Source organism: Malaclemys terrapin, chromosome 1 (genome assembly GCF_027887155.1).
Source record: "Malaclemys terrapin pileata isolate rMalTer1 chromosome 1, rMalTer1.hap1, whole genome shotgun sequence".
In the NCBI taxonomy this organism is placed as follows: domain Eukaryota; kingdom Metazoa; phylum Chordata; order Testudines; family Emydidae; genus Malaclemys; species Malaclemys terrapin.
This window is the reverse complement of record NC_071505.1, coordinates 219,907,964-219,919,976: the sequence shown is the minus strand read 5'-3', so window position 1 is coordinate 219,919,976 and position 12,013 is coordinate 219,907,964. Positions and strand designations below refer to the sequence as shown.

Genomic DNA, 12,013 nt, shown 5'->3' with positions numbered 1-12,013 from the left:
ATTACTATAATTGAAAGAATTTAGAGAAAAATACTTCTATTTTCCATTTGTTTACTTTGTTCATTTGCAGCACTTTGTGGATAATCACTGTACAATCAGCCAGTTATCTCTGTTTGTGTGGGTTTTTCCATACGGCAACATCAGAGAGTAAAATGTTTGGGGAAAACAGGAAAATGTGAACATAAAACCACAAAAATCAGGGAGTGGACTTGGGTATGTTTAGTATCTTGAGGCTGTTTTTTTTTTTTTTAATTTATGGTATTTTAAGATGATTTAGATAGTCAAGATTTGCCTATTAACTGAAATACCAGCAAGTATAGATGAATGTGGGAAAGTGGGAGTCTTGAGTTCTCCTGAGCATTTAAGTGCCATAAAACTGAATATTCTAAAGTCTCCTTCACAGTGTGCAGTTAAGCTCCTGTAATTTAGGATTGCTATAGGATTGAATCCTGAAAACTCCCACTCTAACAAACTGCTGAATATCTGAACTGAACTGTTTCCACTAATGGAGGCAGTTCAAGTAATCTGGGTTCTACAGTATTTGCAGGCGCATCTGTTTGCATGTGCAGAACAGATAAATACAGGTACAAATTTTGAATTGCCTGTATAACAACCTGTCTTGTGGAAACAAATGCCAGGTTTAAGACATCCATAGAAAGAAAGAGTGGCCTTGTAGTTAAGGGATTGTCTTAGGTTTCAGGTATCTTGGTTCAGTTATTTGCCCTGCAGCAGACTTTCTGTGTGGTATTGGGCAAAGTACTTTGCCCCTCTATGCTACAGTTCCTCAACAGTAGAATGAGGATAATAATGGTTTTCCTTCTCCTACCCTTTGTCTTGTATATTTAGATTGTGAGCTCTTCAGAGTAGGGACTATATATGTCTATACAGCTCTCACCAGCATGTGTGTCACAATTTAATTTGGGTCCTGGAGCATCTACTAGAATACAAGTAATAAACACAATAACAAAAGCAGGTCAGTAAAAAAGAATGAATGGATAGGAAACACTTAAAATTGCGTATCCTGTACACTTCCCTGTAGAGCAGAGGATCTTAGTAGCAGCATCAAGGGTGTGTATTTGAAAAATGAAACTTTTAATTTTTTAAAATACAATACACTACATATTGTTTTAACACCTTTTTTACAGCTTGGATATTTTTCTTTAGTAATTATGTCCAACCCTAAGTAGCAAATATTAATTTCCATCCTTTTTCCTACCCACCTTCTCTGTTGTGTGGAGTGTGTGTACTGAAGCAAACTGATAACTGGGGGCAGGTTACATTCCTTTGGGGGTGATGAACCAGAGTGGAAAAGTCCATGTGTCTGGTAGTTAAGAACCCAGTGTAGATGGATTTGGGGAGACTTGGGACTGGAAGGGCTGTTGAGGTCACCCTGCAAGGAGTAGGTAGGCTGTGGCAGCCAGGATGAGACTTTATTCTTGCAGGATGGCTATCGCATCAGCTTTGTTATGGCATTAATAAAATTCACCTCAGTGGCCATTAATGATGCTCACCAGGATGCAGAGTACCATTTTAGTAAGTTTAGAATAATGACTATAAACACCGAATGATCTGAAGCTACTTAATTTCTTTCTGTGGTTCTCAACTGGAAGGCAAACAAGCATGTCAAAATGAAAATGTCTTCAGTGCCTAACTGTGGTTTTAGCTCTGAATTAGGCTCTGTGCAGAAAGCTAGAGGATTGGCCTGTGATCTTCCTAGGGGACAGCTTTCTTTAGAAGTCTACAGCTTTGAATTCTGACACATAATTGACAATGTAAAAGAGGAGTTATGAAGCTTAAAATCTGGAGGAACCGTGTCAGCTGAAAGGTCATTTGAACTGAGGGTGAGTTTGGGAATAAACATGTATTTTGCCTTTTTAAAATTACGAGATAATTATTGAAGAACATTAAAGAAGTGTGATTTATACCTCTAGGGTGACTCATTCTGACTATTTTTTTACAGATAGAAAGGTAGTGGAAAGAAATGGTGCTACTTGGCATGTTTTAAAATTCTGAAGACTAAATGATGGCAAAAATGGTTTAAAATGTGGGATAGCACACTTGGTTAGAGCAAAACATTTAAAGATCCATTTCTTTTAGGTGACTGGAAAGATGTTTGTGGAGAGTTTGGCACATTTGCTAGGATTGTAAGTGATATCAGAGATAACTATGTGATGCATTTGCAGTGCCTGCAATATGGAAGTTTTCATAGACACTATAATATTTCAAATTAGAGATGGAAGATCTAGTCATCTAGTCGACACATTGGGTAGTGTTTCTTCTAGTCTAGTGCAGCATATTTTCTAGTTCATTTTTCAATTTAATTTTAAATGACAGAAGCAGTGGGGCTTCATCCACTTATAAACGTGTCACACAATTTGTCATGATACTCAGAGTGAAGTATCTTTAAGCTTACCCCCTTGTACTAGCTTAACGTGACACAGTGAACAGTCACATTCCGGGGAGTGAGGAGGTGAGGGTTAGCAACAGCAGCAAACCCAGTCAGCTGTAGATGATCTGGCAGGCTCAAATCAACCACCGCCCTCTCAGATTGTATGTTTTCACTGCAATTTTAAAAAGCCGTGACTGGCCCATACCAGCTGACAGGCTCGGGCTCAGGGGCTGTATAATTGTGGTGTAGATGTTGGGCTTGGGCTGGAGCTCAGTCTTTAGGACCCTGCAAGGTAGTAGTGTCCCAGAGCTTGGGCTGCAGCCCGAATGTATACACTGCAATTAAATAGCCCCTCTAGCCTGAGCACCCATAGGCCAGCAATGGGTGTCTAATTTCAGTATAGACCTATCCATTGACGGCTAGGAGTGGAAGGGGATCATTCATTCATCCAGCTCATTCCAGAGGGGGCAGGGCTAGAGTCAACTTCAGGAATGGCATTCTGTTGCTGAAAGTGGGAGCTGGTAAAAATTTAGGGTTGCCAACCCTCCAGGAATTAAAAATTCATCTTTAATTAAAGATTGTGATTTGATGAAATCTCCAAGGATATGTCCAACCAAAATTGGTAACCCTATAGAAATTGGATTTGTGGAGATTGACAAGTAACCCTGGAAGTCTAGGGCAGAGCCCAGAAGCAGAGTATTGGAGAACATGACAGATGCTTGGAAAAGAAGGATCTGAACCAGTGGGAATTTGGGCACGGGGGGGCGGGGGCTGCCTCCCTTTAAAGACTTGAACTTTGGGAAGGAAGGAAAAAGACTTTAATTGGATTTGAATAAGCTGGTGACACCTAATTAATATCTCTTGATCCTTGGTGTTTACACTATTCAAAAATTGTAGACAGTTGTCATGCTTCCTCTGACTCCATTAATCTTTGGTTAACCAAGCTATAGTGTTCACAATTTAAATGAATGTAGTATTTATAATATTTGTGCTTGTAAGTGTAGGAAATATTGGATTAAATATAACTGCTTCCAAGTGGTACGTCTCAGTTTTGGTTGTTTGATTATACAACTTTCAGTCTTTACTTACAGTCGAAACCATTCAACCTCTTATTATTTTTTCTTACTCTTCTTTGAACTCTCTCCAAGTTGTGTGCATTTTCTGGAACTGAGGTGTCCAAAACACAAAATAGTGTTATCCCCATTTTATAACATGGAAAATTGAAGCACACATAGGTTAAGCTAGTTGTCTAGGTCATGCAGTTTTTAGCAGAGCAAGGCATAGAACCCAAATCCAATCCCCCAATCCAAATCTTTTGCCTTAAACACATTATTTTCATCTCCATATAACAATTAAGATATCTGACATCTACTGCATTCCTCATCCTCTGATTTGGTAATTCTATCCTTCCAATGTAACGATTGCAGTCTAGAAAAAAAAACATTTTCCCTCCTCTTCCCGCTCCCCCAAAATGGTTATCAGATCTATTTGCATAGTTAGAAATGACTGAACTAGTAAAGAGATTACTGTACAAGTGACCTATTTGTTTATCGTATTTGAAGACTTCGAATTAGTTCATTTCCCTATGTGGGCTTCATGAATACCCAATTTTACCTACTAGACCGTGTTTCTGTTCAAAACTGATGATTAGCCCTGACAGGGAATGTACACATCTGTTGTTGCCAACCTTGCTGAGTAAAAACCTAGTCTAGTTTAAAAAAAAAAAATTTTCAGGCTTTATTGGATTTGGGAATCTTAGAGGCAGAGTGGGTTGCCTGGGATGCTCACATGCATGCCAATATTCAGAATGCTTTCACAGACTGTTACTGTTTCTTAGCAATACTGGAGCGTAAGGTTTACTATGTGTTGACTGTGGTGTGTGGGTGGGTGGGTGGGTGTGCGTGCGTGCATACACTCCCACTGATTTCTTAGCTATAGAGTGCTGTATAAGAAAACTGTGAAAAGCATTTCTCCATATCTCGTTGCATTAGAGAAATCAATAAATTGCTACACTTTGCCATCCTTTCCTGTAACAGCAGGATAAAGGACAGGATTTATATGCTTCTGTTCCTTAAAAGAAGGCATGAATTGTCCTTTTGTCTTAGAACTGTGTTCCAATCAGAATGTTCTTGTGCTTGAGGTCTGATATAAAATATGATAGAAATAATGTATTGGGACGGATCTTTAATTTGTGTAAATCATCATATCTCAGTTGAAGTAAATGGAGCAATGACCGTCTATACCAGTTAAGAAGCTGGCCCAGTATCTGCACTTCCTGTTATACTTAAATTATATAAAATCTGGCAAATTAATTTACTTCCTTAACTGGCTCATCTTTTAGCTGGGATGGCTAGCTATTCCTTCAGGTTTTGAACTGGAAACCTCTTAGTATGCTAAAGGCTTCTAGCTTGCTCTATCATCTAGTCAAGATAGTTTTAGATATAATGCCCATCACCCTAGTATTTAATTGTTTATCTAGGTGGAGGCCACTCATTATAGCTGTCTGTTTAGGTACAGAATAGGTTTTGAACTTTTAAGTGTCCCAATTGATAATGTTCGTCTCACAAGTACAAACTTTCATGTTTTCCAGGTGTATCACATCCTTTTGAAAATTCTTTAAGTCAAAAGAGTATGTAAATAAAAAAGCTCAAGAAGAAAACTTTAATTAAAATATCCTCTTTCTCTGTGAAGTGTATGTAGCTCACATGTGAAGGAAGATGCACTGTTTCCACAATTAGCATATGTAAAGTTTGATTGCCGTATAGATCTGATATTAAGCCTCAATTTAGATACTTAAAGTTACATGAGAAATTGTGGGCAGACAAGTTACTGCTTCCCTCAAGGATGAATGTTTTAGCATATTCATCTTTACTAGGTTTTTTTTACTGTAATTATTTCACTTTTTCTTTTTTTCTTGAACTCCATTAGATTAGCATCTTTCAGGTACTTAAATGAATGGTGCCAGGTTGTGTGGTAGTATAAAATAGCACCAAATATGTCAGTTATCTTGAAAATATGTACAATGATCTAATAATTTTTGGTCTTACCTCATTTTCATAGATAATTACAGATACCCAAGGGTGCACTGGCAATTTTGTAAGTGACTATACCTATCATTATGTAAAATATACTGAAGAATAGCTGGCCGTGAACCAAATTGATGGTTGCCATTTGGTTGCCTTCTTCATCTGTTTCTCTGCCACATTAATTACACATCCATTGCAGTGTTACAACATTAAATCAACTCATCGTGATATGCTATCATGCTGTAACACCACAACACAATGATGTGTCACACGCCCTAAAATTTATTTCAGGATTAATAATAAAAAATCTTGTACAATTTGAGGCTGGTAGCAACCCTGTTGTGTGTTCACATCTGAATACACTTCAGAAATTATTATCCTTAATTTTATGAATCTACTGTGGAGTGCCTGTTTTAATCTGCCAGAAGAATTGATGAATCTCTCATGCCTAGTAGACTCAGCTTCTAAAAAGGTTACATATAGCAGATTAACAATGAAATCTGCTCCAGTAGTTACTTCCATGTTGTAGTTGATTTCCTCTTGGGGATCACAGAGTAGATGGATGATACGGTACTGCATGTCTCTCAATTTAAGTTTTATTTCGTGAGCATAGGGTGGGGGCTGGGCCTCTGGGATTTCACTTGGGAACTTAAGATCTAGGTGGGAAGAGCTTCTGGATGCCGAGTGGCACTCAGATAAGGATACTCATGCTCCCTACCTATAGCAGTTTTGTTTATTTTAAATTGACTCTGAGATGAGAGGTATTTGGGCTTTCAGTCCTTTTTTGAAGGGGATAAGGTGGAGGGGGAAATCTCACAGGTAGTTGATATTTGTATTGTTCTATGAATAGTGGCCCTCTTTGAACATACCTTTCTTTCGCTGTTGACAAATTTTTGTTAAAACCAACACACGTGAACCAGCTGTTGACTGAAGAGTCTGCCTTTCACAGCACCACACATTTCAAGCTGCTGTGGGCTGAGATGCTCATGTGTACAAGTCTGACATGATTGGCTCAAAACAATCGCTCAAACTTCAAAAGAAAAGAAAAAAAACCCTCCTCTTTTCCCGATCTAAACTACTTGATATACTGATCTGTAGTTCTACAGAGGTATTTGTTAATATGGAGAGGCAGGAGAGCATTGTAGAAGCATTACTGTCATAGTTGACATGGATACAGGCAATGTGTGAATGTGTAGGGAGTAGGGGCATGACATCCAAACACTCTGAAATTTCAGTGCGTGGTGGATGGCAGACATGATACGTGTATGCCTGGGGGCAAAGTATTGGGTGTGTTGCCTGAGCTGTGATACCATTGCTAGTATGATAGCTGATGGATTTGTTATCTGCAAAATTACCATGGTTCTAACACTTATTATTTAAACAGTGCTTACCATCCACATCAAATATGCCTCACTTAGTGCTTGGCTAAGTAATCAGTAAGATGTTTTGTTTTGAGAACATCTGTTTTCTTATGCCAGTCGTGGCTTACAAGCATGGACGCTTCCAGCCTATTGTCCCATCTGGAGCAGAAAAGATTTGATTTGTGTTTTTTTTTTTTTTTTTTAAATCATAAACTGCAATGGGGATCCAACAACAAGTTTTGCCAAAATAATTGTGTGGCATCTAAACAATTTTGTCACTAGCATATGCAGTAGTAACATTCAAGATGCCAAGAATGTGAGCTTATTTCTACATGTAAAATTAAAAATAGGATATTCTTGGTATATTAATTTCACTGCAATCCTGAAAACAGAACATATTGGTTTTGATTGGTAGAAAATCAATTATAATATAAACCCTCATGTAACAGCTGTGTTTAACAAACTGGATAATGAGTAGAATCTCCTTTTTTACTGTTGTTGTTTTGGACACTATCTGGTCCTCCTACCAGAGCAGTGTCGGTCTCTGTTTAATCCCTGACATTCAGTACCCTTACCTGCTAAAAGCATTAAATACCCTTTAATGACTTGCACTTTTCTCATCTTTGTTTGCCTGAGTTTTAAGCCTGTGTACAAGGATACTGTCAGCACTACAGAGTGGTCAGGAACCTTTGGCCTTAAGTCAGGTGGTTATTTCCCCTGCAAGGGAGAAATGAAAGGATTTTCATATAATTATAGATACACAAAAACAACCAGGAGTCCTTGTGGCACCTTAGAGACTAACAAATGTATTTGGGCATAAGCTTTTGTGGGCTAGAACCCACTTCATCAGATGCATGGAGTGGAAAATACAGGAGCAGGTATAAATACATGAAAGGATGGGAGTTGCTTTACCAAGTGTAAGGTCAGTCTAACGCAGTGGTTCCCAAACTTTAACAACCTGTGAACCCCTTTCACTAAAATGTCAAGTCTCCTGAACCCCCTCCTAAAAATAAATATTTCCAGGAATTTTCTCCTTCACCTGAGTATAAATTATAAAAGCAGTGATCTTGGAAATATAAAATTTGTTTTTATGACATGCTTATTACACACTATTATTAATTATTATTTATCATTACAGTATTTTTATTACATTATGAAAACGGCAACACTCTTCCAAGATCTCACTTTTGTAGCTTGTATCGCTTTGAATAAGCCTGTCATAAGACAAGGCTCCTATGTTACATCAAGGAGTATCAGATGTGAAAGAGCATGAAAGTATTTAAGGAGCTAACTCAAAGAGTTCCTCCTACACAAGCATTCAGGTCTTGAGCACTCCAGGCAAACAACGCACGTTACAACAAAGCTTAAACTTGTTCTTCAAAATCATTTTAAATACAATACTAGCTGCCTATTTAATTTTAGAAACAGCAAAAAATATCCATCTCCCTTTCCATTTCTTATAAGGAGTCTTGAAGTTTAAATCTCCTCAGTGTGATAGATATGTTTGCTTTGATTTGCTTAGCTCTTGGAAGTCCAGAGGCTCTGGGCTGCTGGCCCTTGTGCTGCCGGGAGTCCCTAGGGACAGCTCTGTCCGCCATTGGGGAGTTTTTTCCCGAGACCCCCCCCCTGTAACATTTCATGAACCCCCAGGGGTTCACAAACCTCAGTTTGGGAACCACTGGTCTAACGAGACAATTCAATAAACAGCAGAATTGTCTCGTTAGACTGACCTTACACTTGGTAAGGCAACTCCCATCCTTTCATGTATTTATACCTGCTTTAAATCTTTATTTCCACTCCATGCATCTGGTGAAGTGGGTTCTAGCCCACGAAAGCTTATGCCCAAATAAATTTGTTAGTCTCTAAGGTGCCACAAGGACTCCTTGTTGTTTTTGCTGATACAGACTAACACGGCTACCACTCTGAGACCTAGAGATACACAAGTATTCCTAGTATATCATTTACTCACAATCTGTACAGTCTGTAGCTTTGAACAGACAACTTCCTTTGAACAGACTGCCTGCACTACCAGCCAACATCTGCACAGAACTATCCCTTACAACTATTCAACTCCACACGGCATTGTGCGGGTCAGGAAGTAGAGTGTGCCCTGTGGGCCTGTCAGGATGCATTCTGAGAATTCAAAGGAATTTAAATGTTTCCCTGAGGCGATTTCCATCACTGTGCTCTTGTTAATTGCAAATGACAGCATTCCAAGAAAGATCTTGCCCTTTGATGAGGGTAAGTGACTGTCACAGAAACCATGTGCACTTAATGTTTGAAAATTCAGGACAGGGCCTTGGAGGCTGTGTTCAGATATACATATGACTGTGCTGGCCTGGGGAGGTTGCTGAGACTCCTCTGCAGGAGACTGACTGGCTCAACAGAAAGCTTGAGAGGCGCAGTACAAAACAAAATATAGTACCTCACAGGTTAAAAGTTGCAGCCCCAAATAGTGAGTACATGCTCACCTTTCATAAACCATGAAGTCTTTATTTTAAATATCTATCTCTTCCTGCTCCATTTATGGGCTTAGATTTAGATACTCCACTTCAGGAGGTCATGGAGGCTTATTACATCTTCAGCCTGTAGTCTTCCTTGTTTTAAAGAGGAAAATCAAATTAAAACAAAACACTTCAGAAACGTCGTTGAATAAGTATGTGTTGTATCAGAACTAGTAAGAGAGGACAATCCTAATGCTCCATCTGGAATTAAAAGAATAAAATTGTCTACGTCATAAAAATAATGGTAGACTATTGGAAGTAGGACATGGAAATATTCTCACTTAATCAGTCAATTAAATATTTTAAGCTCTTCCCTAGTTCCTTTACGACTTTTCTTTCGCTGTCAGCAGTGGAAGAGAAATAGCCAGGTGCCTGGCATGTATGGCTCTCCCTGGGTGACATTAGGACCAGATGTGTCACCAGAGAAGACCTCAAGTTCAAATTCAACCATAGCACTTTTGTGTCCCTTTTCCCACTAGGGGATCCTGTATTTATCTTGTGAAAAGAGATGGCCAGGACTAGAGCTGGGTGAATAGTTGATTTTTTCCCCCCATTTGCTAGCAGTTCCAGGGGGAAGGAGGGAGTGCTTTGGGTTGAACCATTTTTGAAAGTTCTGCTAATTTGAAATCCAGTTTCAGGTGAAATAAAACATTTTGTTCCACCTGAAATGTTTTGTTTCTGGGAGTTTTTAAAGGGCTAGATTTGAGGAGGAGGCGATGGTGCCACAACTGCCTGCTATCTAAGCCATTAAATCTGCCTGATGTGGAGAAGGGATTTGAACATAGTGAGTGCCCTAACCACAAAGCTCTAGGGTACTATGGGATTGGACTCTCTATCTCTCCAGCTGAAGCTGTTCCACTTTGTACAAAATACTTGAATAGTCATTGGGCCAGAAAGGGCATGAAAATGACTCTCTAGCCTGGTGTTATGGCGTTCATCTGGGAGGTGGGATACCCAAGGTCAAGTCTCTGCTCCCGTGACCATTAATTTATTTATACACAGTGGAACAGCTTAAACAGGAGAGGCCTGTATCATAATATTCCATAGCCCCTCTTTAAATCTGTTCTCCTTATCTGACAGAGGGGAGAATTGAATGAGTCTCTCCCACATCCCAGATGAGTGCTCTAACCACTGGGCTAAAGGTTATAAGGGAGGTGGTGGCACCATCTCCTCCGGCTGTTTCATTAATGGCTCCACAGTCTTGAAAAAAAATTTTTTTGGCCATAACTATTTGGTGAATTCATGTCAAATCTGCAAATAGTTTTAATTTGCTGAAAAATGCAATCTTCACTGAAAAAAGTTGCCCAGTTTTAGCCAGCACTCCTAATATTTATCTTGCTAATCCTGCTGTGTTGATACTTTGTGCTCAGAAGGTAAGATGAAGCTCTCCTGCTGACGATTGTGCTTGTGCTAGGAGGCAAATTGCTTTGTTTTTGACCTATTCCTACAGTAGATTAACTCTGTAATACTATGAAGGGTATTTGTGAAATTGATCTGTATCTATAGTTGATTATTTTTCTGCTATACACAAAATAAGGTTCGATAATATTTGCCCTGACTTTGCTTCTTCCTTATTTTTCCAGGTCATTAGGAATAAAACTTGGCAACTATTAAGAAAATATGTTCTCCTTCGGGTTCCTGTTCTCATATTGGCTAAATGATGTCCATTCTCCACAGCAATTGGGGAGGAATCTTCCTCTGTATTAAGGTGCCTGGAGTACTCTGAGTATGGTACCAGTTGTCTTCCCCAACATGAATCTCAGGAACCCAACAGCCACAAATTGTAATTAGGTTGGGCAAAGTTGAGAGAGAGCGAGCGCGAGCAAATAGAACATTTTTAATTACTCTCCCTCTCCTTCCCCCAAATCTTCTCTATCCCTATGTCTGTGAAGGGACCTCTTTGCAGTCTCCAGGGACAAGCAGCTGGGGATGTTGCTTTTTCTGAACTGAGTCTCTTGGGGGTCAAATACTGCAGACATAAATCTTGTGAAACTCCATTGACTTCTGCAGAGCTTTATGGAATGTCTATCAGTGCAGTTTGGCTTTCACTAGATCAGGTTAATTCTGAAAAGCTTAACTTTATTGTAGCTACTTTCTGAATAGATAGGAATTGTACGCCCCCATTTATTTTGACTAGGTATATCTATCTAAGCTATTTCTATAGCTTCCCTCACCATAGAATTGAAGCACTATATTGTTTTATTGCCATATGTTTCATGTGGAAATTTAAGGTTTTCTTCTTGCAGGCCATTGTTCATTAGGATACATTTGCTGCATATTCATTCCTTTGTTCAGCAGCCGAGAATTGTTTTTGAATTAAAACAGCGGGGAAAGTGTTTATTTCTCCAAATGCTCCTTAATCCAAATGCTGTGTGGAACCATTAAAAAGCTAGTATGGGGAATGCAGAAAATTAAAAAGATGTACAGTAAAAGCTGTTTTACCTTGCACTTCACCAACCAGAAAGCTCTATAAACCGGCATTTCTGATCTTCATCGAAATGCCAGTTTATAGTCTGGTTGGCATGGGGTCGGCACAGGGTTGGGGCGTAGGAGGCGGTCTGGAGCGTGGGTTCTGGGAGGGAGTTTGGGTGCGAGAGGAGGCTTGGGGCGCAGGAGTGGGGGCTGAATTCAGGGGCTACCCACAAGTAGCGACCTGACCAGCTGCTCCTAAGTGGAGGTGCGGCAGGCAGCTCTGCGCGCTGCCCCATCCCGCCTTGAGCGCTGGCTCTACAG

At 39.5% G+C, this 12,013-nt stretch overlaps 1 protein-coding gene across 3 annotated transcripts in view; it reads left to right on the top strand.

Moving 5' to 3' along the window:
* Window positions 1-12,013, top strand: part of FRMPD4 (FERM and PDZ domain containing 4) — a 453,075-nt gene that overhangs the window by 108,157 nt on the left and 332,905 nt on the right. The window lies entirely within an intron of this gene.